The sequence below is a fragment of the Schistocerca piceifrons genome, chromosome 2 (genome assembly GCF_021461385.2).
Source record: "Schistocerca piceifrons isolate TAMUIC-IGC-003096 chromosome 2, iqSchPice1.1, whole genome shotgun sequence".
Lineage (NCBI taxonomy): Eukaryota > Metazoa > Arthropoda > Insecta > Orthoptera > Acrididae > Schistocerca > Schistocerca piceifrons.
In genome coordinates this window covers 261454847-261479714 of record NC_060139.1, presented here as the reverse complement: position 1 = coordinate 261479714, position 24868 = coordinate 261454847, and the positions used below count along the sequence as shown (strand labels likewise).

At 45.0% G+C, this 24868-nt stretch overlaps 1 protein-coding gene across 1 annotated transcript in view; it reads right to left on the bottom strand.

The window, feature by feature from the left end:
* Positions 1-24868, bottom strand: part of LOC124775311 (frizzled-9-like) — a 218101-nt gene that overhangs the window by 39840 nt on the left and 153393 nt on the right. The gene's annotated exons all lie outside the window — the stretch shown is intronic.

Below are 24868 nucleotides of genomic sequence, written 5' to 3'. Positions count from 1 at the left end.
TCACTGTGTGAAGAAGTCTAACTACTATTTGAGCTTTAATCACGTCCAGTCTTTCTCTTTGTCTGTCTGAAGCAAGTGCAGGTGTGACAAAGAAGAAAGCCGAATGAACGGGGAACTGGCGGTGTGAATGGAATGACCCCAATGTGAAGAAACAGCACACCAGTTGCGTTAAGAGAGGGAAAAAAAAACAATTTTTAACGCAACTAGAGGGATGTTTCTTCACATCAGCATTCTTCAAAAACAGTTGCTGAAAATTATTAACAAAAATCTAAACTAGAAGATTGGTATTTGCGGTGGGCGGAGACGTGTCAGGGGCTAATGCTGACGTAATCGGCGCTAGACGATACCAACAGGAATTGCAACGTTTAACTTCACCACGTAATTTTGAAACTGCAAGTGCTAGGTTGACAGGAATGAAAAAAAGGGAAGTCGACATGAAGTGTTCAGGACAAATCCGATATGTTACGAAACCGAACGCCGGTCACCCTTGGTTGTGCCACTTACATGCAGTTACCATTGTTAGGAAAGTGGTTATCGCCAACCAAGATTCTTTACATTAAAATTCCATTACAAATGAACTTTTTTCGTCACTATGTGTTTCACCCTTTACAGAAATGCTCATGGAACATGCATCTTTGTTTAAGAATTTGCCACGATTCGGTAGTGAACCCAGGCCGCCCCCCATAGCGGGCGAGCACACTACCGCAATGCCATGCAGCTCAACAAAGAAACGGACTTATTTTAGAATATTAGAGACTATCGGGAAACTTCGAAGTCGATTTTCTCGAAAATTTTGTGAGATGCATCTGCTTTCATCGACTGATATTCGAGTTCCACACTTCACGTATCGTAAGTATAAAAAAGTTCAAAAATCCGTTTACCGTGTGGCCCGCTTGTGAATCAATCTAATTGAAATTTGTAGTCCTACTTCCATTCAACTGTTTCTTTCTCAGTAGTCAGTTCATCCACGATGTTGTTTTGTGTGTGTTTGTTTACTGTTGTAGAGGATCTCCTCCAATTGACTCTCTCATTGCATTTTGCCGATGCAACAAATCAATTGCAAGGATCTTCCGTGCAGGAGGTGATGACCCAAAACATTACGAGCACTGCCCACCGCGACGATGGATGCTGCCTGGTAGCGTTGTGGGCACATGACGTAGTAACGAAAGTATGTAAATATGTAAGCGGAGCAGATACGGACGGGGGATCAACCTAGCGAAGATGTGGGATGGAAACGGAGAAATCCATTGAGATAAGTGACTTTGACAAAGGGCAGATTATTATTACGCAGAAGCTGTGAAGAAGTATATCGAAAATGACGAAGATGGTCGGATGTTCATGTGCTACTATCGTGAGCATCTACAGAAAGAGGTAGAAGGACAGTGAAACGACCACTAGATGCTAAATGGTTGGACGTCCACAACTCTTTGCCGAATATGGCGTTAGGAGACTTGTTTGCTCTGTGAAGTAGGATTGGTGGTGACCTGTGGCATCTCTGCCGAAACAGCACAACGCTGGTGCACGCACAAGTGTTTCAGAGCACACCGTTCATCGTACATTGTTGGATATGGAACTCTGCAGCAGACCTCCCCTATGCGTTCACATTTTGACCCAACGAAATCGTCAGTTACGACTGCAGTGGGCACGGGACCATCGGGATTTGACCGTCGACCAACGGAAACGCGTCAGCTCTCCGGGTGAATCACATTTTTGCTACACTATGTCGATGGTAGTCTTCACAAAAGCCGTCATCTAGGTGAACGGCGGCTCGAAACGAGCAGCGCGCCACGGACGCAGGCTGGTGGGAACCGTATTATGCTATGGGAGATATTCTACTGCCCTTGCATGGGACCTGTGGTAGTAATTGAAGACACGCTGAAAGTTGCGAACCAGCTGCATCCCTTCATGCTCGCTGTCTTCCCCGACGGCGTTGTCATCTTTCAGGAGTAGGCCCTACAATTGCCCGTGTTTCGGAGCCAGAACCATACTACATTGGTTTGAGGAGCGTTATGGCGAACTCACTTTGATGTATCGGCGACCAAATTCGCCTGATGTAAATTCTATGGAACCCATCTGGGTCGCTATCGGGTGCCATCGCCACGTACACGAATCAGTGGCCAGTTATTTACGCAAATTACATGACCTGTGCGTAGACATCTGACGCCCCGTACCTCCACACACGTACCAAGAAACTGTCGGATCCCTGACACACAGAGTCAGTGATGTATTTAGTTCCAAAGACGGATAAAATGGCTCTGAGCACTATGGGACTTAACATCTTAGGTCATCAGTCTCCTAGAACTTAGAACTACTTAAACCTAACTAACCTAAGGACATCACACACATCCATGCCCGAGGCAGGATTCGAACCTGCGACCGTAGCAGTCCCGCGGTTCCGGACTGCAGCGCCTAGAACCGCAAGACCACCGCGGCCGGCAAAGACTGACAAACAAACTATTAAGCAGAATGTTTTGGCTCATCAGTGTCTGTGGTCACAGCACACCCACATGTCGGTCATTTAGTGCACCGACATGTCGATCATTTATGCGAAACGAAACGTAATGGATGAGTTGGTTAACATCTGGACCAACAGTGTTTACCGCATCAGATCCATGCGGCATACGGGAAGAAAACAAACCGGCCGCTGAGGCCGAGCGGTTCTAGGCGCTTCCAGGCCAGAACCGCGCTGCTGCTACGGTCGCAGGTTCGAATCCTGCCTCGGGGATGGATGTGTGTGATGTCCTCAGGTTAGTTAGGTTTAAGTAGTTGTAAATCTAGGGGACTGATGACCTCAGATGTTAAGTCTCATAGTGCTTAGAACCATTTAAAGAAAACAAGCGACAATCGAACTCCCACTGGCGTGCGGCGGCAGTCGCCCAGCGCGGCTACCCGCCGGAAGGACTGCGCAGCGAACGACCGGAAGAAGTACAGCTTGCAGGTGGCGCTCGGCACAGCAGGTGGATACACCGCGAAACACACCTGCCCACTGGCGTACCTTTCACAGCCGGCTGCTAAAAAGCCGGTATTACGCGACACTCTTCATGAGTATAAGTCTGGAGTAGAGGGCCTGCATCTGGCGGCAAAACTATGATTTTAGCAGAGGGTTTATCCGCCGAGGAGAAATGGAAGACATTCTCTTCTGTTGGATTCGCGCATGTGCATTAGAGTTGTATATGCGTATGTGCAGAACGCAGCCTTTCAAGTGGGCTTTCTGCTTTGTTTTCACCTGTGGTAAACAGACGAGATAAACGTAAGCTATTGAGGACTCTTTTGGCTATCGCGTGCGATATTCTACATATTTTTCAGTGAGTAATTTTTATAAATACAGTAATAAAACAAACGAAAATTCTCTTTATTGTATTGTAGTTGATATCCGCTGTATATATAATGATAGCTTTTTATTGCAGGAAAGGAAAGGAACAAAGAAAATATAGACATAGAGCAAGGAAAGGTGTCTGTATCATTCCCTAGATACGCTGCACCATAGTGAAATACGTCTACAAATGTTTAATTCTGACTGGATGTCAGGAAGGCTTGTGTAGGTTGAACAGCCACAAGAGTCAGGGCGTTGCGCTGAACGCGACCAGTGCGGAGTGTAAAAGCCGTTTTGCATCTGTATGGTCGCATGTCGTGCCGAGCTGAAAAAGATAAGAGATAGAGGAAAGGCACAGGAACGATAAAACCGCATAAACCGATTGTGTGGTGGTTCCCTCATTACTCTGTTATTTGAGCAAATCTAGTCATGTAAATCAGCAACAACTTGGTAAAACAAGACCACATCCACTCTGATGAAGTTCCTAAATTGATGTGGATCTTCGGGCTTCAACTCCTTCATTAACAGGGGACTGGTGGTCCTGTCTTTACCCCTTCTTCACAACCAGGATCGAACCCAATTCCTATTCCTGGCGCCGCGTGGGATTAGCCGAGCGATCTAGGGCGCTGCAGTCACGGAGTGTGCGGCTGGTCCCGGGGGAGGTTCGAGTCCTCCCTCGGGCTAGTTTGTCCTTAGGATAATTTAGGTTAAGTAGTGTGTAAGCTTAGGGACTGATGACCTTAGCAGTTAAGTCCCATAAGATTTCACACACATTTGAACATTTCCAATTCCTGACATTATGTCGTCGTTCTGTCTGTCCTCATAACGACTACGGCGGCCACTGTAACGGCAAGGGCTGCATAGATAATTGCGTTCTCCACGTCCAAAAGTCTGTGAAACGTAGTCAAGATAATCACTTCATTCTACCAGCGTGACATAACACGAAAAATTCAGTCCATAATTCTGTGTAGTCACAACGTAATTTCACTTCAGCTGCGCAAGGTAACAATAACTGCTCAATAAATACGAACCAAGACTTCTCAAGCGTTTCTATATGAGTTAATAGCAACTTTACAAAAATATCAGATTTCACACTCACCGACATAATCAAGCGTGCACTTCCAAAAATGTGCCTTAGAGGCGTTGGGGCAGCCTTACACTTTTGCAACTTTAGAGGTGTCAAGAGACAGCTCATTGAATGGCGAGGTGGAGGTCTGTTGCGTTTTCTGATGAAAGCTGGTTCTGCCTCGGTGCCGGTGATGGCCGTGTGTTGGTTAGGAGGAGGGCAGTTGAGGGCCTGCAACCAACCTCTCTGCCTGCTACACACCCTGGACCTACACATGGAGCCATGGTCTGGGATGTGATTTCGCATGACAGCAGGGGCACTTTCGTGGTTATCCCAGGCACGCTGTCTGCAAAACTGAACGTCACTCTGGTGATCAGACCTGTTGTGCTGCCATTCACGAACAGCATTCCAGGGGGTGTAACTCAACATGCTCTACAAAGTGTCCAAGCATTGCCTTGGCCTGTTCGATCACGAAGCGTGGAACAACATCGGACGACAACTCTAACGACATCAACAACCAGCATTAACCATCCCTGCACTGACCGACAAACTGCAACAGGCATGGAACAACTTATGTATTAGGTATTTTGTTGTTTTTCTAGCGCGAATGAAACTCTGACACAAGTTGAAGCATCGAAAGACAATTGAACACCACTCAGGGCTGAGGCCTTGAGGCCTGTTCTAAAAGGCGACTGCTGCCCACAAGGCAGTACGAGAAGCAATCTGTGATCGTGTGGCAGGTAATCAGCACGTGGCCAGTCCCTCCCGCCTTAATTGTCAGGAGATGAATCCTCATGATGCCGCTGCATCTTTATTCAAGCAGTTTCTCATGTGGCATCACTTGGGCTGAGTGAAACCGCAACAGACCTCTGAAAAATCTGTTCCAGGAATCGAACCCGAGTCCTTCCGCACCGAAGACAGCGACACTAACTACTCTGCTACGTACGCAGCTCCAAAGACATGCATTTTTGATAATTACTAAACGTTTAACTCATGCAGTCATCGTGTCAGATATCAATGGTTTCACTGTGTCTGCCAGACGGGCCTGTATGTACACATAGTTCGTATGCACGTATTCGAAATAATAGCACCGAGGTTGGCAAAGCCGATAGAGGCTAAGCAAGTAAGTGTAGTGGATCTGTTCGTCGTCGTCAGACCGCGTGGGCGATATACCAGCAGAGAGGCCGCAGCATAAACCTCTGTAATCATATGCAACTGTACGCAAGGAGGAGAAAAACGTAAAAATAAAATTTGTTCTTTGTTGCAACTCATACACAACCAATAAAATACAAATTTTGTTTTACTTTTAAATCCTTTTTAAAAGTTTGCACAATTTGTACTTTAATTACTACGACGATACATTAAATTTGTTCTTTGCAATATTCTTCGTGGAACACCGTTAGCGTTTATTGAACCAATATCTTTAAGTAACGCTTAATTTTCATCAAACCTACATAAAAATTATAAAATTTGCTAAACTCCTGAAGAACAAATTGCAGGAAGATTGTTTTATTGGTGGAGGTGTTTTCACGTGTACTTTGCAATCCTCCATACAGTGAGTGGCGGAGGGAACCTAATGCACAAGCATCATTTCCCTGTGTTCCCCTCCTACTCGCGGGTGACGCGCACGAAAGAGTATAGGTAACCCGAATATCCACCAATTCGAGGCATGGATATTTCACGGGATGCTTGCGGGAGAAACTTTATTAGATAAGAATAATAAGTCCTCGTTCAGTTGTGTTTTATCTGCCATGAGCGGCTACATTCCTTATTTTCGCAAGCACGGCAGAAATAACACAAATGTTCATTGTTACTTCAAGAAATACAGCAGTCCGTTATATACTGTATGGCAGCATTATTTATGTCAAGATGCGTCTGGGGGTTTCGCCCATCTTCAATTGGCGCAGTATATTTACATCTTCATTCACACAACAATGAATTTCTATTACGCTAACTGCAGACAACTGATATTGTCATACGTAAAGTTGTACAAAAAGTGGCTGGTTGTTGTATTTCTCCAAGTATTTTAATAATTAAGAGTCATGTAGGTCAGTCACCAGTACTACCAACGAATGGATACTTTATGATCAACACACCAAAAAAAAATACAAATTTTGTACATTACTGTTAACTTTCTCTCACAACATACTTTCTAAAGAGATGTTGCTGTGTAAAAAATACAAATTTTGTAAATTACTGTTAACTTTCTCTCACAACATACTTTTTAAAGAGATATTGCTGTGTAAGCAGGGCCCTGATCCTGAAAATATTGAATATGACATTCATTGTGGAAAGTCACACCGATATTAAGACTTGAATCTTAAAAATTCAGCCGCGCGGGATTAGCCGAGCAGTCTGGGGCGCTGCAGTCGTGGACTGTGCGGCTGGGCCCGGCGGAGGTTCGAGTCCTCCCTCGGGCATGAGTGTGTGTGTGTTTGTCCTTAGGATAATTTAGGTTAAGTAGCGTGTGAGCTTAGGGACTGATAACCTTAGCAGTTCAGTCCCATAATATTTCACACACATCTTTTTAAACTTTAACAGAGAAATTTAAATTAAATGTGGAAGCTGGTAGAAAACTTTATTAAAAACAATAAACATTTTTATGCTTAAAGTATCCACTAGATTTCAATATTTTCAAACGTAGAGAAAGACTAACCCCCCCCCCCCCCCCCACCTTCCTGGAATTGCTAGGGTTAGTCTACGCGGTAAATTCCTGGAAAGAGTCAGCGAACATTGCGAATAGTACTATATACAGCAGTTAATGACTTTTTTCATGTCTTCCATGATTTTTTTAATGTACTGTTCATTTACCTTGGTGTGGGCCCCAGATTGGCGAACAATATTCTCGAACCCTTGAGGCAACAGTTTTGTTAGGGACGGCTTCCTCGGAATTGTAATGAGTACCGTTACAGCACTGGTCCTCCGCTCAGCTAGAGCTATGCAGTCGTTCCAGATTAAACCAAAGGAAGGTAGGTAGATTAGGACTTGACGTCCCGTTGACATCGAGGTCATCAGGTACGGAGTACAAGTTTCAAAGATGGGGAAGGAAACAGATCGTGCCCTTCAGAAGGAACCATCCCGACATTTGCCTCAAGCGATTTAGGAAAATCACGGTAACCCAAATCTGGATGGCCAGACGTCGATTTGAACCGTCCTCCTCCGAAATACGAGTCCGGCATGCTGAACACTGCGCCACCTCGCTCGGTACTTCAAATCGCTCGGAACGTATCCGAACGGAAGTTTTTGTGTCGCGTCGTGACCGATCGGCGACGGTGCATAGGGTTTCAAAAATGGTTCAAATGGCTCTGAGCACTATGGGACTTAACATCTATGGTGATCAGTCCCCTAGAACTTAGAACTACTTAAACCTAACTAACCTAAGGACATCACACAACACCCAGTCATCACGAGGCAGAGAAAATCCCTGACCCCGCCGGGAATCGAACCCGGGAACCCGGGCGTGGGAAGCGAGAACGCAACCGCACGACCACGACCTGCGGACTGTATAGGGTTTCCTCGCGTGTTTGTGCGTCAGCTAAATCACGGTGTCTGGCACATTATTTTCATCATATTTGTTCCAACGTCCGCATGACAGAATAATTTTAAAAATACACGCCCCGACAGATCTGGGTATACTGCTGAGTGCACAACAGGCCTGGCGAATGCGCCGCCTGATGGACAGGACAATCGACAAAGCCCCGGTCCGCCTCAAGGACACCCACACAGGTTTCACAGAAAAACACACACATCCAATGCCGCTGCCACACACTGGATCCTGAATGACCTGCACTTCCATGGACAAACGTATGTACACATGCACTCGACACCTGTTCCGTTTCCTCGTAATAGTTTTCCGCTTGCCTCTCCTTTAGTAACACACGAAGTCTATGTAAGAAGCATTTTGGCGCTTTTAGTATAAGTTCAGTCTATATTGAAAATAATTCAGTTTTTAAAGTACACTCAGCACAATGCGGGGGACGTTCAATAAGTAGTGCTATACGTTTTTGAAAGCAGGTTAGTTTCATTAATGACTCCAAATACACCGTATTATTCCCCATTCTTTTGGCTACAAAACTCAATTTTTCAACATAATCTCCCAATGGTTCAAATGGCTCTGAGCACTATGAGAACATCTGAGGTCATCAGTCCTCTAGACTTAGAACTACTTAAACCTAACTAACCTAAGGACATCACACACATCAATGCCCGAGGCAGGATTCGACCCTGCGACCGTAACGGTCTCGCGGTTCCGGACTGAAGCGCCTAGAACCGCTCGGCCACTCCGGCCGGCTATCTCCCAATGCGACGGCCTTACGCCGACTCACTGAGAGGGCCTCTATGCCTGCATGGTACCACTCTACTAGTAGATGTCGGAGCATCAATGCTGCATCAGTAACTTCCCTATCATCCATGTACTGCTTCCCGAAGAATGAGTCCTTCATCGGACCAAATGAGTGGAAGTAGGAAGTGATCACACATCTTTGAGTATCGTAACTGGTGGGCGAGAAAGTGTCGGCAATACCAACAGAGACGCCCAGTTGAGCAGCGAGGTGTTTGTTCGTGATCTGGCGATCATCTCGAATAAGTGTCCGCACTTTTCAGTATCGCAGGAGTCACACCTTTGTGCGCGGGAGGAAGGACAGGTTTGCGCGAACTTGTTGCGATGATGACAGATGTCTCGCCCAACGACTCATCGTGCTTTTGTTCACTATCTGTCCCCCGTAACATACTGCAAACGCCTATCTTGTGATGCCCTGGTTTTCCGCGAAAAGAAACTCAATGACAGCTCTCTGCTTGGAACGTACCTCACTTACATACGCCAAATTGAAGGCTATGTTCAGCGTGGCGACCTATCGGAACTTCATGAAGCTATAGGGGCTGAAGCGGGAATATTCCACGATGTCCTACAACAATTCTTCGTTTTTTCAACCGAAATTTGCCGAGAAAAAAAGTGTTGCATGACTTATTAAACGCCCTTCCTACTTTCGACGTTTTCCATCAACAATTTGGACTAGTAATAGGTAAAATATTTATATAAACGAATATTTGCAACCTAGATTAAATTAACAGTAAACTTCGTGTTTCATTTCTCAAAATCGATTCGTACATCCACTAGCTGCACTTTCATTTTCTATTTCTCACTGCCTGCCTTGCATTTAAATAGTGCCTCTCCGCACAGAAGGCACCTACCAGAGAATTGCTGTTAGCGGGAAATATGGCAATGCTGGTGTTCGTGTCATAGGACGCTCATTCTCCACATCAGCATTCATTAGATGAAAGACTTCTAATATTCAAACAGTTTCTGGAATTGCGCGAAGCTCGTGGAATCTGGACGTCGGCCGTTAACCCCCCTAGATGTAGGAGGCAAGTCTCGGGCCCTCTGGGTGGTCGGGAGTGGTGTTTGGTACTTTACTGGTTTTCCATATCGGAAGCTTGCAAGAATTCTGTTCACGATCGTATAATTCTAAGGATTTCTATTGAAACTACATTTGCTTTCTAGTTTTCAAGTGTTTTGGAGTGACTCTAGCCGTGTGTAGCTCTGAGCCGTTATCCTGCTTCTGTCTCGGGAGTTGCAAGAAACTAGGCGGAGGTGCTGTACTGACAATTGGCGGTCTACGTTTTCCAGTAGAGTGATGTGGTCTCGGAGTATTTTTTACTTGGGTTGGACTGCTACTGGCAATTAACACTGTTATTGGAGTAGTGACTACTTTAATCCTAGGTCACGGATTAAAGAGATGTTCGCGACTCTATCGAGCTGCTTTGCAACAGCTGAGAATTAATCTAGATCCTCAGATAAGCGCTCCTTCGCTAATGAACGCTGCAGTTGGTCGCGCGTCTTCTTTCGAATGAAAATAGTCTATGGGAGCTACCGAAAGAAACCAATCGATACAATCAGTTGAAGATTTTAATATTGATTGAATTATTACTTCTTTCTAGTCTTCCGTCTGTTGAACCATGTATTCGTTTTTTCAACTGAAATCACTCTTTAGCTTTGCACTTGGCCGGACAATCCATTGGTTGTTCTGAGTGGAACCGGTCTGTGGTACGTTCACTGACTGTACTAGCCCCGACGGTGCGTAAAGATGTCTCAGGGGCACCCCAGTGTTAAAATATGCGCTGATTTAATTATGTACTGAACAGACTAGTTTATCTATTCATCATTTAAAACTGATGAATATATGCTGATATTTATTATGAATTAATATATTACCGTGGACTCTTCCAGATGAAATTAATGCGTAACTAATTAAGCTGATGTATCGTTGGTGAGTGCAAAGTTGAGCTAAAATTTCCCTTAGTGAAACTGGAAGTAGAGAAGAACGTCCCCAAAGTTTAGCGATAGTTTTCATCCAGTTTTACTGAAAATCTGTGATCTCCACAAATTAAAAATCATTTATATCTAGTATTTAAACATTTCAGCCTTTTGTTTGTGTGGAAAGTAACTATTTCGTACAGAAGACTAAGTCATCAGCTACGTACGTACAAATCACACCAATGCACACAAACCTGTTAACATTTCATTATGGAGAGCAACAGGTATAGGATGTATTTCACGGTTATCGAGAGGTATTATTCAGTCACACATTGATATTTTACTCTGAGGGGCAAATCGGTCTCTAGGCAACGCTATAGACAGTCTGCAACCGAGTTCTCACCCTTCTGGAACGCTAAGAGTGACAACAGGACTCGCCTGACCGCAGTGACGGATACATATGGGGGCGCGCGATTCTTCAATACAAGCAAACGAGAATAAACGCCCTTAATGATCGTGATTCTGTTACGCAGGCGTTGTCTGTTTGTTCTAGATCTATCCTCCTTTGCACACGCTGTACAAAATATTTGCTTGTCTACCTGCATCCATTGCTACAGTAGAAAGAAGTTTTTCAACATTGCGTCGTACAAAGACATGGCTGAGTTCGACAATGAAGGCGGGTCGACTTAACGGCTTAACGCTGTTGAACACTCACCCTGACATTGATTGTCCTATTGACGATGTAATTAACGAATTTGCCAGGAAGAATAGGTGCACAGAATTCATCATTTAAGGAAAAGAACCACAATTGTAACTTTTTCATATCACAAGATGGCATTGTCTTGTATATGTATATAATCAGTTTGAATAAAACTTTCTTAAACTTTGCGTGTGACTTGATTACTTTTTATTACAGTAAAAGTAAAGGTAGCTCAAGACATCTTTAGCGCCCCCTCCTCGAGGTTTCTCTGCATCGACCACAGCCTGATCCCCGATACATCCAGTTGTGACTCGAAGCAAATAGATCGTTCCGGTGTTGACAAGTCATTGGCATTGATTGCCCTCTGCTATCGCCCGTTCTCATTGTTACTATCGTCCGGAATGATCAAAGGACCACTCGATATCGCCTCAAAAGCTGAAAACAAATCAACCTTGAAAACAGCAAGAGAGAGTACTGAACTCTGAGAAAAGAAGCAAAACAGAAACAATAAACGGTCCAAGCTCAAGATGTGCAACCTCGAGCGCGTTTGAATAACAGCGGCGTCATGGTTGTGCGGTCACAGTGTTGGACTCCAATACGGGACATCTGAATTCAAACCACCTTCACACCCATTTTTTTCACAAAGTTATGAACTTTCTGTCCGCTCATTGACGTGTCTGTTGTCCTTCTTAGTCATGGCAATTGTCATACTATGCATTGGTAGCAGAATATGAGTCATGTGGTAAGAATATATTACTGTCGCAAGTAAATGTGACGAATTGTGAGAGCAGGCGAGATATCGCAAAGACCACTCACAGAAATGAAAACAACAAATAAACGGGTGTGAACTATGTTACAACAAACGAATTCAAGATTCAAAACTTCCAAAACGCAACGCAAGAGTCATAACACATGGTACTTGTGTAGAACACCTAGGAGGTACGTACGTCTGGAAGTCCCTTCCTTACAACTCGCTGCTGCAAACGGCCGTTACACCGCGACACAGGCACAAATATTGACTGCAGCGAACAGACACGTCAGTGACCGCACGGACAGTTCATAATTTTACGAAAATAAAAGTTGGGCACTAGGGAGTTTTTGACATGGATCTACCGCTTCGCAGTCCAACACCTTGGCCACATAACCAGCACGCCATTCCTACACAAATTCGCACGTTGTTGCACATCTTGAGCTTGGACCGTTTACCATTCCCATTTTGCTTCTTTTTTCAGTTCAGTACACCTTCTTTCTGTTTTCATGCTTCATCGGTGTTCAGTTTTTGACGAAATATCCACTGGACCAGAGGGGATGCGATGTGGAGTTTCCCTTGTGAATGCCAATAAATAGCTTTAATTCGGACTTCCATCATGTTTTGTGAATAGTGCGTTAACTTAATACTGAAATTTATTTCTGGATCAAAATGCTGAAACGCTCTGCTGCGTGGAAATTTTGCACAAAAAACTATAGAGATGTTGCAGTCAGCATCATCGGTAAAAAGGAGATATGTTTCTACGGTTCGTGTAGTACTTTAATGGAGCATTTCAAAAGGAAGCACCATCAGTTCTTAAACACTGAATCTGTGGCTAATTCGCCAAAAGATATATTTTTAGAAACGCAAGTTTTATTTATCTCTCCTTGAAATAAGACCCATTACTTGTCTCTAAAAAATTTGGCAACCCTAGTCATGGTTCTCGTGTAACCGGAATTTCCTTTATTTATTTATTTATTTTTTTTTTTTGGTTGTGTGCGTACTTGAAAATGCTCCTGCCCAGAGAGTGAGTCAAAATATTCACTTAACTGATGTCACCGTCAGAGTCTTGCGTCAGTCGATCGTTTCACGTTATTTATCATTTGAATTTGCAGCTCCTTGTGTTTACCGCGTTTGCAGTTAAAAGGCCGGCCGGAGTGGCGCTATACTCTGGAACCGCGCGACCGCTACGGTCTCAGGTTCGGATCCTGCCTCGGGCATGGATGTCTGTGATGTCCTTAGGTTAGTTAGGTTTTAGTAGTTCTAAGTTTTACGGGACTGATGACCTCAGAAGTTAAGTCCCATAGTGCTCAGAGCCATTTGAACCATTTTTTTTTTTGCAGTTAAAATTGTACGATGTGGGGTCCGCCAGTTATGCAAAACACCGTTTTTTCAAGTACCCAAACATGTTTCAGCACCACTGCGCCATCATCAGTGGGTTACCGTTTTATTTAAACTGTTATGTGAAACATTTTTAAGAAATGATTACAAAATTATGTGGATATTTAGTTCAAACAATTTATTTTTGTTACTACCTTTACACTTTACAAGCTACCTGTGATAAATAATACACAAGTGGTCCTGAAAAATCATGCACACCAAGTGTAACAATAAGGAACGAACTATTGTTTGAACTAAATATCCACATAATTTTGTAATCATTTAGTAAAAATGTTACACATAACAGATTAAATAAAACGGAAACCCACTGATGATGGCACAGTGGTGCTGGTACTTGAAAAAACGGTGTTCTGCGTAACTGGCGGACCTAGCATCCAACAATGTTTCACATTATGTGAAACCACTCAAAACCGGAGAGTTAGCGAAAGACATTCATACCTTTTAATTGTTAAACCCAGTCGGTTGCCCCATATTACTACTGGGGCCACGAATGTTTCAATGTATGGTGGGCTCTGCCCAAGACGGCGGTGACTGCCTATGTCAGCTTACAGCAAAGTCCTAGTTGAAGAAGCCCGTAATGCTGTTACAGACGGAAGAAACAACTCGTAACGCGTGAAAAGTTGCGCGATCCGGACCGCGGTGGCGCTACCGGCGCGGCGGTGCCCTTGACCTCCGCCCAGTAGCCTGTCAGCCTCTGACGCCTGCTGCGCTGGCTTGCCTGCCTGCCAGGGGCAGACAGCCTCTGCTTGCGGCGGAGAAAACATACCGCTGTACAACTGTACTCTGCAACCATTGTCGTTTCACCCCCACCCTGAACCAACCGCGTGATGAAGGGGCTATCGGCATCTCCTACATTCCGCCTGAATTTCTATAACTGTATCCACATGGTCATTACGTGAGATAACTTTGAGAAAGTATTAGAAACACGTAGCGGGCAAACTTACACGCGCGGTACAGGACGCCAGTATGAGTACTCTGAGACAAGAAACCAATGGTCGAAAATGAGTATTTCACACGATATGAGGTCTTAAATCAACAATGTACGTAAGGTACGATTTTGTAAACAAACATATGTCTCTCGCTCGTAGGTTTCTGGCACCGTCTTCAAAAGCAACACACAATCGTTTGTGATAATTATGTCTACGGAAGAGTTTACATTCCGTAGCTGGCTTTCCGGGATGGAGCTTGTAAGGTGCCTCTTGCGTGAGGAAGACATTTTTACCATTTTTAATAAATTATTGTCTCTTATTGATGTATTCACGATAGTTGGGAAGTGCTGTAGTCCGTAGCCGGCCATGAGTCGGAGAGCATTTCCCACGCTGGCTGGCTAGGTGACGATGCGACCATATGTCACGCGTTGTGGGGTGGGGCTCGGTTCAAAAAATGGTTCAAATGGCCCTGAGCACTATGGGACTTAACATCTGTGGTCATCAGTCCCCTAGAACTTAGAACTACTTAAACCTAACTAACCTAAGGACATCACACACATCCATGCCCGAGGCAGGATTAGAACCTGCGACCGTAGCAGTCGCGGTGGGGCTCGGCGCTGGACCGCAGCAACAAGCGTTAGCCTGGGAAATATACATGACGGCAAGTACCGCCATCTTGGCGCCAAAGTCACCGATTTTGTTTATTTATATTTAATAATTGAAGTCATTTATGACAACATGAATACTAGGAGGAGCCTCTGGATGTTTAAAACTATTTGTCATAATTTTGGTTAGTTAAAATTCACATCGCTCATTAACAAATGCACATCTTAGTAAGTACGAACTTGATCGGAAATCTACGAACTGTGACGCAACTAGTAAGAGATACGGACTGCGCGCCAAAGTCGGCAGTCGGCGTTAAGAGCTCTTCCTGTCTTGTTCGATGGTAGCCGTGCTCTCGGTTACGAGTAGTTCGTGACATGAGTGTTTCATTATTGATCTAATAGCAATAAAAGTGATATTACTGCATTCTGAATGTTAATTTCGAGTAAGTAGATACCACAAAGTTGATCGACAGCAATTTCAGATAATTAGCTTCCACCGACAGAGACATCCAATGCGCCAATGAAGAAACTGCACGGCACGACATTTACGAGAGCTGCACCGCGCATAGGTAGGAGGAAATCCGACGACACGACCCACCAAGGCGGATCAATGAAAGTCCGACTTACACTCGCAAATTCCGGGTGGAAATGCTGACCAGTCATACTGTACGTCACATATACTACCCTCTACGGACTCGCGGCTAAGCTGAGTAATAACAGTATCAGTTTAGAAGCGAGGGGATCTTGCAAGCTTTACTTGTCAGAGGAACTCGCAGACATTGTTTTGATGTATGGTGTAGCAGAACGTAGGGCTGGAGGAGACTGAACGAATGTGCGGAGGAAAGTTTCGCAACCCTAATTAAGCGTGGACAGAAACTTACTACAAAAGCCACAGACAGCTGTCCAAGAATTCTACGCAGGGTGAGGGAAACATCTCGAATTTGCCCGCGGAATGCCTACTTCGGAAAGTACAATGTGGCGCATAGTTACAGCCGTCAGGAAAATCGGTAAAAAGATGTAAAAAAAATGGTTCAAATGGCTCTGAGCACTATGGGACTTAACATCTATGGTCATCAGTCCCCTAGAACTTAGAACTACTTAAACCTAACTAACCTAAGGACAGCACACAACGCCCAAAACAGATGTCGGGCGCAGGAACAGAGACAGAACCCAACAGGTAGTAAACCAATTACACCCCAATCGCACACACCATGTGTAGCCAATGCGATCAAATTATTCTGAACCCACAATTGATTCTTGTCGGTTTTCTGTTTTGTAATGTACGCATTGAGACTGCAGGTTGTACATTTGATATGGGCTGGACTTGGTAGTCGTTTATGGAAAAAGTTTTCAGTTCGGGATTCACTGCCACTTATATAAATATTGACTATAAAGTCCTAGAAGTCCATGTATAACGCAGGTTTGCTATTTCAGTGGTTGCCAAAAGAAAATATGGAGCATTTAGTATCGAAATTCGGCCTTTTGCACGAAAATTTTTAACTGTGGATGTAAAACTTGATGTTACGACATAGTTCAATATATACGACAACGTAAAACAGTTTCTCCGTGGAACAGATAAGAAGAAAGGAGGGGAAAAACGTGTAGTGTAACCTGGCAATGGGGAGCTAACATTACAAACACACGTGTAAAAAACTTTTTGACTTATTTTATCACGTATCTAATACATTAACTGAGTGTCTTCGAGCTAAACACCGCTACAACAACCATACAACAGTTATGGCCTGAAGGTTAATAAGAAAATAATGTGACAGTTGCCTCATTTCAAATATTTGTGTTGCGGGACGATCTATGATTACGACAGCGATCTTCAAAGAAAAACGGCATTGATTTAAAGCAACGTGTGGCACATTAAATAAAGCTAATAATTATAAAACTCGACGCTTTTTATAGCACTGTGGCGTTTTATAGGAGCGAGAGGTGGGGGAAGAAGAGGAAAGAAGGCAGCAGAATATAGGCAGCACAGGCGAGAATCTTGAAGGATTTAATTGCTGTATAATAACGTAACTAATGAGCTGAACTATATGTTGAGAGATGAGAACAGAATGAGAGATGAAATATTATCCGGGGATACCCTTAGCTATAATCCAGAATAAAAAAGACACTTTTGTTCCCATTTTCTGCACATTATTTCGACGACCGACCCAGCTATCTTCTTCAGGTGCTGCGACTTTTGCTGTTAAGTGTACTCGTTGCCTGGACTCCAATCAGTCTGGGAGCTAAATAGAAACAGCTACTCGGCTGGACACCCGGAAGCTCACTATTAAGGTGCTCATAAGGTTTGTGAGAAGGTACCATGCAAATGCCCGATCCCTGTGGACGATAAAGACGAAAAACGGTCGTGGTCCGCGCTATTTAGGACGAGTGGCGCACCGAAGCGACGCGTTGGGGATAAATCGAAGTGAGGAGCCACACAGTTCCGCGCGCAACATTCTTTTTTTAGTGATTGTGACGAAGTGCTACTAGCTTAGTGGCTGGAATTCTTTTGTGACTGGTGAAGGTCTAACTTTATCTTTATTGCAACCTTGATAATGTGCCCTTTGGCCCTTATAGCACGTAGGTGAAAGTTGTGGTGGATAGTTACTGTGAGACATCGATAATAGCTCAAAGCACCAGGACCCGGTGCCAACGCTCAGGAGCTGCTGATCAAACATATTCGAGGTGTGACGCGACGTGGATCGAGTGCTTTTGTCCATGAGCTTGCCTGTATGTTGGGTGATGGTTTCCCGGGTGCTTGACTGATTAAGCTGTTCATGTAGGTCGCGGTTTCTTGCCCATCTGGACGCCCCAGGAATACTTTCTTAGCACACAAGTTATAATACTAAAAACATCAATTACAGGAAGTCTTTACCTACCGATATGTAGATTCCTGCCATTTAATTATAACAAATTGTAGCGAAAACGCCGCGTTTCTGAGAGATCCTCAATTTGCTGATGCCTTAAGACACCTTTGGATGGCTGTCACGTTAAGATTTTTGACCACTGGGGAATAATTCCAGTCGTTGCCCTTCGCAACAAGTATTGCAGTAAATACAATATTTATAGTAAATAATAAAGGCTTTTGAGATAATAGAGCTATTAAATTAATAAGAATGACCCAGAATCTTGAAGGAAACAAAGGTGACAAAAAATTTAGGAGTTGGACGCGAACCCGTTACTTGTCTTTTCACTCTCCAATAGCTCACGACGCTACCAATTGCTCTACAAATTTGACATAGCATCAGGGCCGCCGTATATGGCACACACTGTCTGAAGAGTATCAACAAATGTTGTTATTAGATATTTAATATGCAAGTTGTACCGCAAAGGCACGCTTTTGATAGATCGTCACTGTGCCGTAGCATTGAAACGGAGTACTTTCGTAACACACACGTTATAACACTAGAAACATCAAATAAAGCAAGTCTTTACCTACCGATATGTAGTTTTCTGTCATTTTGGCGGCAGGAAGGGCATCCGGCCACCGCTTCACATTAACATGCCAAATTCAATTTAACCACGCCAACCTCGCGCACAATGCGGGACAAAGGCGCAAGCGATAGACAGATAGCGATAGACTGTAGTTTTCTGTCATTTAATTATAACAAATCGCAGCGAAAACGTCGCGTCTTCGAAAGACGCTCAATTAACTGATGCTTTGAAACGGCTTACCTTTATACCACATACTCTGTGAACCACAAAAAAGACGATATTTAACGCCATACCATTTGGTGGCTCCTATATTATGCTTGCGATTTAAAACGAAATCGCTTCTCATTGGCCACGTTCCTCTGCACGAGGCAAAAATCTGACACGCCAGATTCCTTCAAAAAATGGCTCTGAGCACTATGGGACTTAACATCTGTGGTCATCAGTCCCCTAGAACTTAGAACTACTTAAACCTAACTAAACTAAGGACATCACACACATCCATGCCCGAGGCAGGATTCGAACCTGCGACCGTAGCAGTCTAGCGGTTCCAGACTGAAGCATCTAGAACCGCTCGTCCACAGCGGCCGGCGGCAGACTCCTTATTTGACGCTCCGCAGTGTAGTGGGACGTGGATTTCCACGCTGTGACGTCACCACCTCGTCGTCCACCTGCGTCTCCACGCCTCCTGAGAGGGCGGCTTTACGCGCGGATTAGTAAGTGTGCTTAAACTTCACTCCACGCAGCTGCGCGCCACGGTTCTGCGGCCATTCAGGTGTGCACAGATGCACCGTGCTCAATCCTGCGGTTCTAACCGTACGTGTGAGGGCCCCTAACGAGGACATGAAGACAGTTGCAGAAGACATGAGGTAAGCAAGCCTCGACCTGACTATCTAGGGGAGAACTGAGTCCAGTTTGCTAGAATTTACCTTTACGGTTCTTTCAAAATACCCCGCACGCGCAACACTCCGCAAGCTTGCGCGGATAGTGTGCACGTCGTGGTAAATCATCTCGGCTGGAAGTTGTCATTTTGAGGGCGGAACCGCTATAACCTCCTCTCAGCCCCGTCGCGTCCAGAGCCCGCCAGATATGTGCGGAGGTCCGGTACGCAGGTTTCCTTTGTCTGGACGGACGTCTGCAAAAACGGAGACGGCGGACAGAGCGGTGGCAGAGGCAGAGGACGAGACGTGCAGAGGAGGGGGCAGAAGGCAGAACAGGTTGCGGGGGCTGACGGCCCGCTGACGGACAGGGCGCGCTCGGCAGAAATCAAAAGCGGCCCGCCAGCGGCCGCGCGCCGCGCATACCGATGAGCCGGCGTTGGGCCGCTTTGTCTGGAATTGCTCCGGGACGCTTTTTCCTGCCCTCCAGAATAATGGCCCCCGCTGCGAATAAACATGAGCCGCTGACGACTCGAGAATTCCGCGCACAAGCCGATCACACGGGACGACCGGGCAGCGCAACTTTTTAAACTAAAATCCCCGACGACTGCAACAAATTTACTGCGTGCCGTTTAACATTTTTTCCCCGTCAAGTTGGCGGCCGACAGAAACACAGAGGATACCGAGAAAAAGTTTTATGCCAGAACAGACATATTCTACATTCACATACGAATATACTGCGCAAGCCGCTGTTGACGGGTTGCTTCCTACCAATAGCAGCGATTTTCTGTGCGGTTCCGTTCCTGTACAGTACTGAACGATGCCTGGGTTGCCCTAATCTTTCTTACCTTATTATTCTCATGATCTCTGGGCGTGACTTACGGCACTGGTCGCAAACTTGTCTGACAATCTTCCTCGAACATACACTACTGGCCATTAAAATTGCTACACCAAGAAGAAATGCAGATGATAAACGGGTATTCATTGGACAAATATATTATACTAGAACTGACATCTGATTACATTTCCACGCAATTTGGGTGCATAGATCCTGAGAAATCAGTACCCAAAACAACCACCTCTGGCCGTAGTAACGGCCTTGATACGCCTGGGCATTGAGTCAAACAGAGCTTGAATGGCGTGTACAGATGCAGCTGCCCATGCAGCTTCAACACGATACCACAGTTCATCAAGAGTAGTGACTGGCGTATTGTGACGAGCCAGTTCCTCGGCCACCATTGACCATACGTTTTCAATTGGTGAGAGATCAGGAGAATGTGCTGACCAGGGCAGCAGTCGAACATTTTCTGTATCCAGAAAGGCCCGTACAGGACCCCCACACCGGCCGGGGTGGCCGAGCGTTTCTAGGCGCTACAGTCTGGAACCGCGCGACCACTGCAGTCACAGGTTCGAATCCTGCCTCAGGCATGGACGTGTGTCATGTCCTTAGGTTATTTAGGTTTAAGTAGTTCTAAGTTCTAGGGGACTGATGACTTCAGAAGTTACGTCCCATAGTGCTCAGAGCCATTTGAACAGGACCTCCAACATGCGGTCGTGCATTATCCTGTTAAAACGCAGGGTTTCGCAGGGATCGAATGAAGAGTAGAGCCACGGGTCGTAACACATCTGAAATGTAATGTCCACTGCTCAAAGTGTCGTCAATGCGAACAAGAGGTGACCGAGACGTGTAACGAATGGCACCCCATACCATCACGCCGGGTGATACGCCAGTATGGCGATGGCGAATACACGCTTCCAATGTGCGTTCACCGTGATGTCGCCAAACATGGATGCGACCATCATGATGCTGTAAACAGAACCTGGATTCATCCGAAAAAATTACGTTTTGCCATTCGTGCACCCAGGTTCGTCGTCGAGTACACCATCGCAGGCGCTCCTGTCAGTGATGCAGCTTCAAGGGTAACCGCAGCCATGGTCTCCGAGTTGATAGTCCACGCTGTTGCAAACATCGTCGAACCGTTCGTGCAGGTGGTTGTTGTCTTGCAAACGTCCCCATCTGTTGACTCAGGGATCGAGACGTGGCTGCACGATCCGTTACAGCCATGAGGATAAGATGCCTGTCATCTCGACTGCTAGTGATACGAGGCCGTTGGGATCCAGCACGGCTTTCCGTATTACCCTCCTGAACCCACCGATTCCATATTCTGCTAACAGTCATTGGATCTCGACCAATGCGAGCAGCAATGTCGCGATACGATAAACCGCAATCGCGATAGGCTACAATCCGACCTATATCAAAGTCGGAAACGTGATGGTACGTTTTTCTCCTCCTTACACGAGGCATCACAACATCGTTTCACCAGGCAACGCCGGTCAACTGCTGTTTGTGTAGGTGTCGCCACCGGCGCCAACCTTGTGTGAATGCTCTGAAAAGCTAATCATTTGCATGTCACAGGATCTTCTCCCTGTCGGTTAAATTTCGCGTCTGTAGCGCGTCATCTTCGTGTTGTAGCAATTTTAATGGCCAGTAGTGTAAGTTCCCTAAATTGACCCAGCGGGGTTCAGCAAGAACAGTGGTTATCTTTTCCCAAATACTTCCATTTAAGTTTCCGGAACATTTCTTACACCTTCGTGTGGACTGTAGCGACCTGTTATGTCCACGGCAGAGCGTCTCTGAATTCGTCCATTGTCTTCTATCTTGTCGAAAGTAACAGTAAAGTTGTCATCAACCCGAGTATCGGCATGAACAACACAGTGCTACACTCGGTAGCTTCACCTTCTTGCTTTCCTCCGGCCACTGAAGTGACTTAGGAAGCCGTTTGGGTGGTGCCACAGTTTCACGTAGATCCCAACCACGGTGAAACTCAGCATTTTTACACGTTGACAAACTGTGACATGGTAAGAACTCCATATACTGGACAATACTCTAGCACTGTAGGCAGTAAGGACTCGTAGCGGGTTTCCTTCACAATTCCAACACTCTCTGCCAGAAACCTTGCGACAACGCTATGCATCTTCGTTGGTTCTAAGTTGACATCTTCTTAGCATGACCCCTAGCTACTGACAATATATGACATGCTCCATATGTTTGTCACTGATGCTGTATTCGGTTACTATCGTCTTCTTTCTCTTTATTAGTTACTCCGTGTTTGCAGAGCGCCGGTGGTCCGCAGCTATGCACAAAATTGATGAACACCCTCTCTAGTTGCTCACATGTTCTTTATGTTAATCTACGATCCGTTTCTGCTTTTATATTGGAGACATTTTGTAGTGAAGTCTGAAACAAGTATGGCAAATGCAACCAAAATTTGTACTAATGATGTAATGGCCATTTAAATATTTTACAAAATATGGATGAAGGAGTTTAGCCACGAAAATATTTGAGAGTTTATATGTAGTTTCAGTAAATGAAAATGTACAGTTTTTAAAATCATGTAACGCTCTTGTTGCCCAACATAAAAAAGGCGACGAACCACGAAGGAATTGTCCGAATGGGACGCAAATCGGTGGATGTGACGCACGTGTAGAGGCAAACAAATCATGACAATTTCACAGAAAGAACAAGTTAATAACACGTTGGTCCACCTCTGACCCTTATGCAGGCAGTTAATCGGCTTTGCATTAACTGATAAGAGTTGGCGGGTATCCTCCAGAAGGATACTGTGGCAAATTCTGTCCAACTGGTGCGTTTTTGTTGTTGTTGTGGTCTTCAGTCCTGAGACTGGTTTGATGCAGCTCTCCATGCTACTATATCCTGTGCAAGCCTCTTCATCTCCCAGTACCTAATGCAACCTACATCCTTCTGAATCATTTTAGTGTATTCATCTCTTGGTCTCCCTCTACGACTTTTTACCCTCAGCGCTGCCCTCCAATACTAAATTGGTGATCCCTTGATGCCTCAGAACATGTCCTACCAACCGACCCCTTCTTCTAGTCAAGTTGTGCCACAAATTTCTCTTCTCCCCAATTCTATTCAATACCTCCTCAGTAATTATGTGATCTACCCGTCTAATCTTCAACATTCTTCTGTAGCACCACATTTCGAAAGCTTCGATTCTCTTTTTGTCCAAACTGTTTATCGTACACGTTTCACTTCCATACATGGCTACACTCCACACAAATACTTTCAGAAACGACTTCCTGACACTTAAATCTATGCTCGATGTTAACAAATTTCTCTTCTTCAGAAACGCTTTCCTTGCCATTGCCAGTCTACATTTTATATCCTCTCTATTTCGACCATCATCAGTTATTCTGCTCCCCAAATAGCAAAACTCATTTACTACTTTAAGCGTCTCATTTCCTAATCTAATACCCTCAGCATCACCCGATTTAATTCGACTACATTCCATTATCCTCGTTTTGCTTTGTTGATGTTCATCTTATATCCTCCTTTCAAGACACTGCCCATTCCGTTCAGCTGCTCTTCCAGGTTAGGTCGTCAAAATCCCGGGCTGACTGGAGGGCCCTGCCCATAATGGTCCAAACGTTTTAAACTGGAGGGAGATCAGGGGACGTTGCTGCCCTGATGAGCACGAAAATAAACAGTAGAAACTGTCGGTGTGTGCTGGCGGACATTATGCCTTGCTGAAATATAAGCCCAGGATACCGCTGCATTGCAGGGGTGCCACGGATGACGACCAAAGGAGGTCCAGCTCGGGATTTTGGCGATCTAACGCGCCAGTTGGACAGAATGTGGTACGATATCCTTCAGGAGGACTTCCAACTGTATCAAGCAATGCCAATCCGAATAACTGCTTACATACGGGCCTGTGGTGGACCACCGATTTACTGACTTGCTCAATTCGTGAAGCGCTTGCTCCTGAATAAATCATCCAATTTTTCTGAAATTGTGATCATATGTTTTTCTGTATATGTACATCACAGCTACCGATTTGCGTCCCACTCGGACAATCCCTTCGTGGTGCGTCGTTTTTCCTTAGAGAATTTATTTAAATACTCGTAACAACATTATCTGCAATGTTTGGTTGCACTGTATTCGCAATGAAGTTTCACACTCCACTACAAAATGGCTCCAACGCAAAAAGCATAAACCGGACGACAAGTGGAATAAAGAGCTTTTTAGCAAATGGAGCCGCTGTTAATCGGCTCTTTTTCTCAGTCATGGACGTTATCTTCCATTAATTACGGCACGTGGATATTTAGTCCTTCTGTTTCGTACGACCGTCTAACGACGATACTTCGCTGATGACGCCTGATTAATCATTTATGTGTACACTGAGAACACCACAGCTCCTACTTCGCTTCCTTGGGGTAGCCCTCGCGGTACTTTCGTTTCTGCTGTGCGTTGGCATAACGCCGACTGGATATCTACGAAGCTACTGTGCCTGATGTAATGCTGGTAATTACTCTACGTTTAGAAAGCAAGAAGATTGAATCTGACTAATCACTTGCATTTGGTGTTCGCGAGATGTCATGTATGAATGCAGCAAACTGTGTTTCACACTAGTGGTTTTTCCTGAACCTACACTCACTCTCTGAGAGACATTTCCTTTCTTCCAGGAACGAGGTAATGTTCCGGCTTAGAACATACTCTAGGGTCCTTCAACAGAGTGCTACGCTTTTCA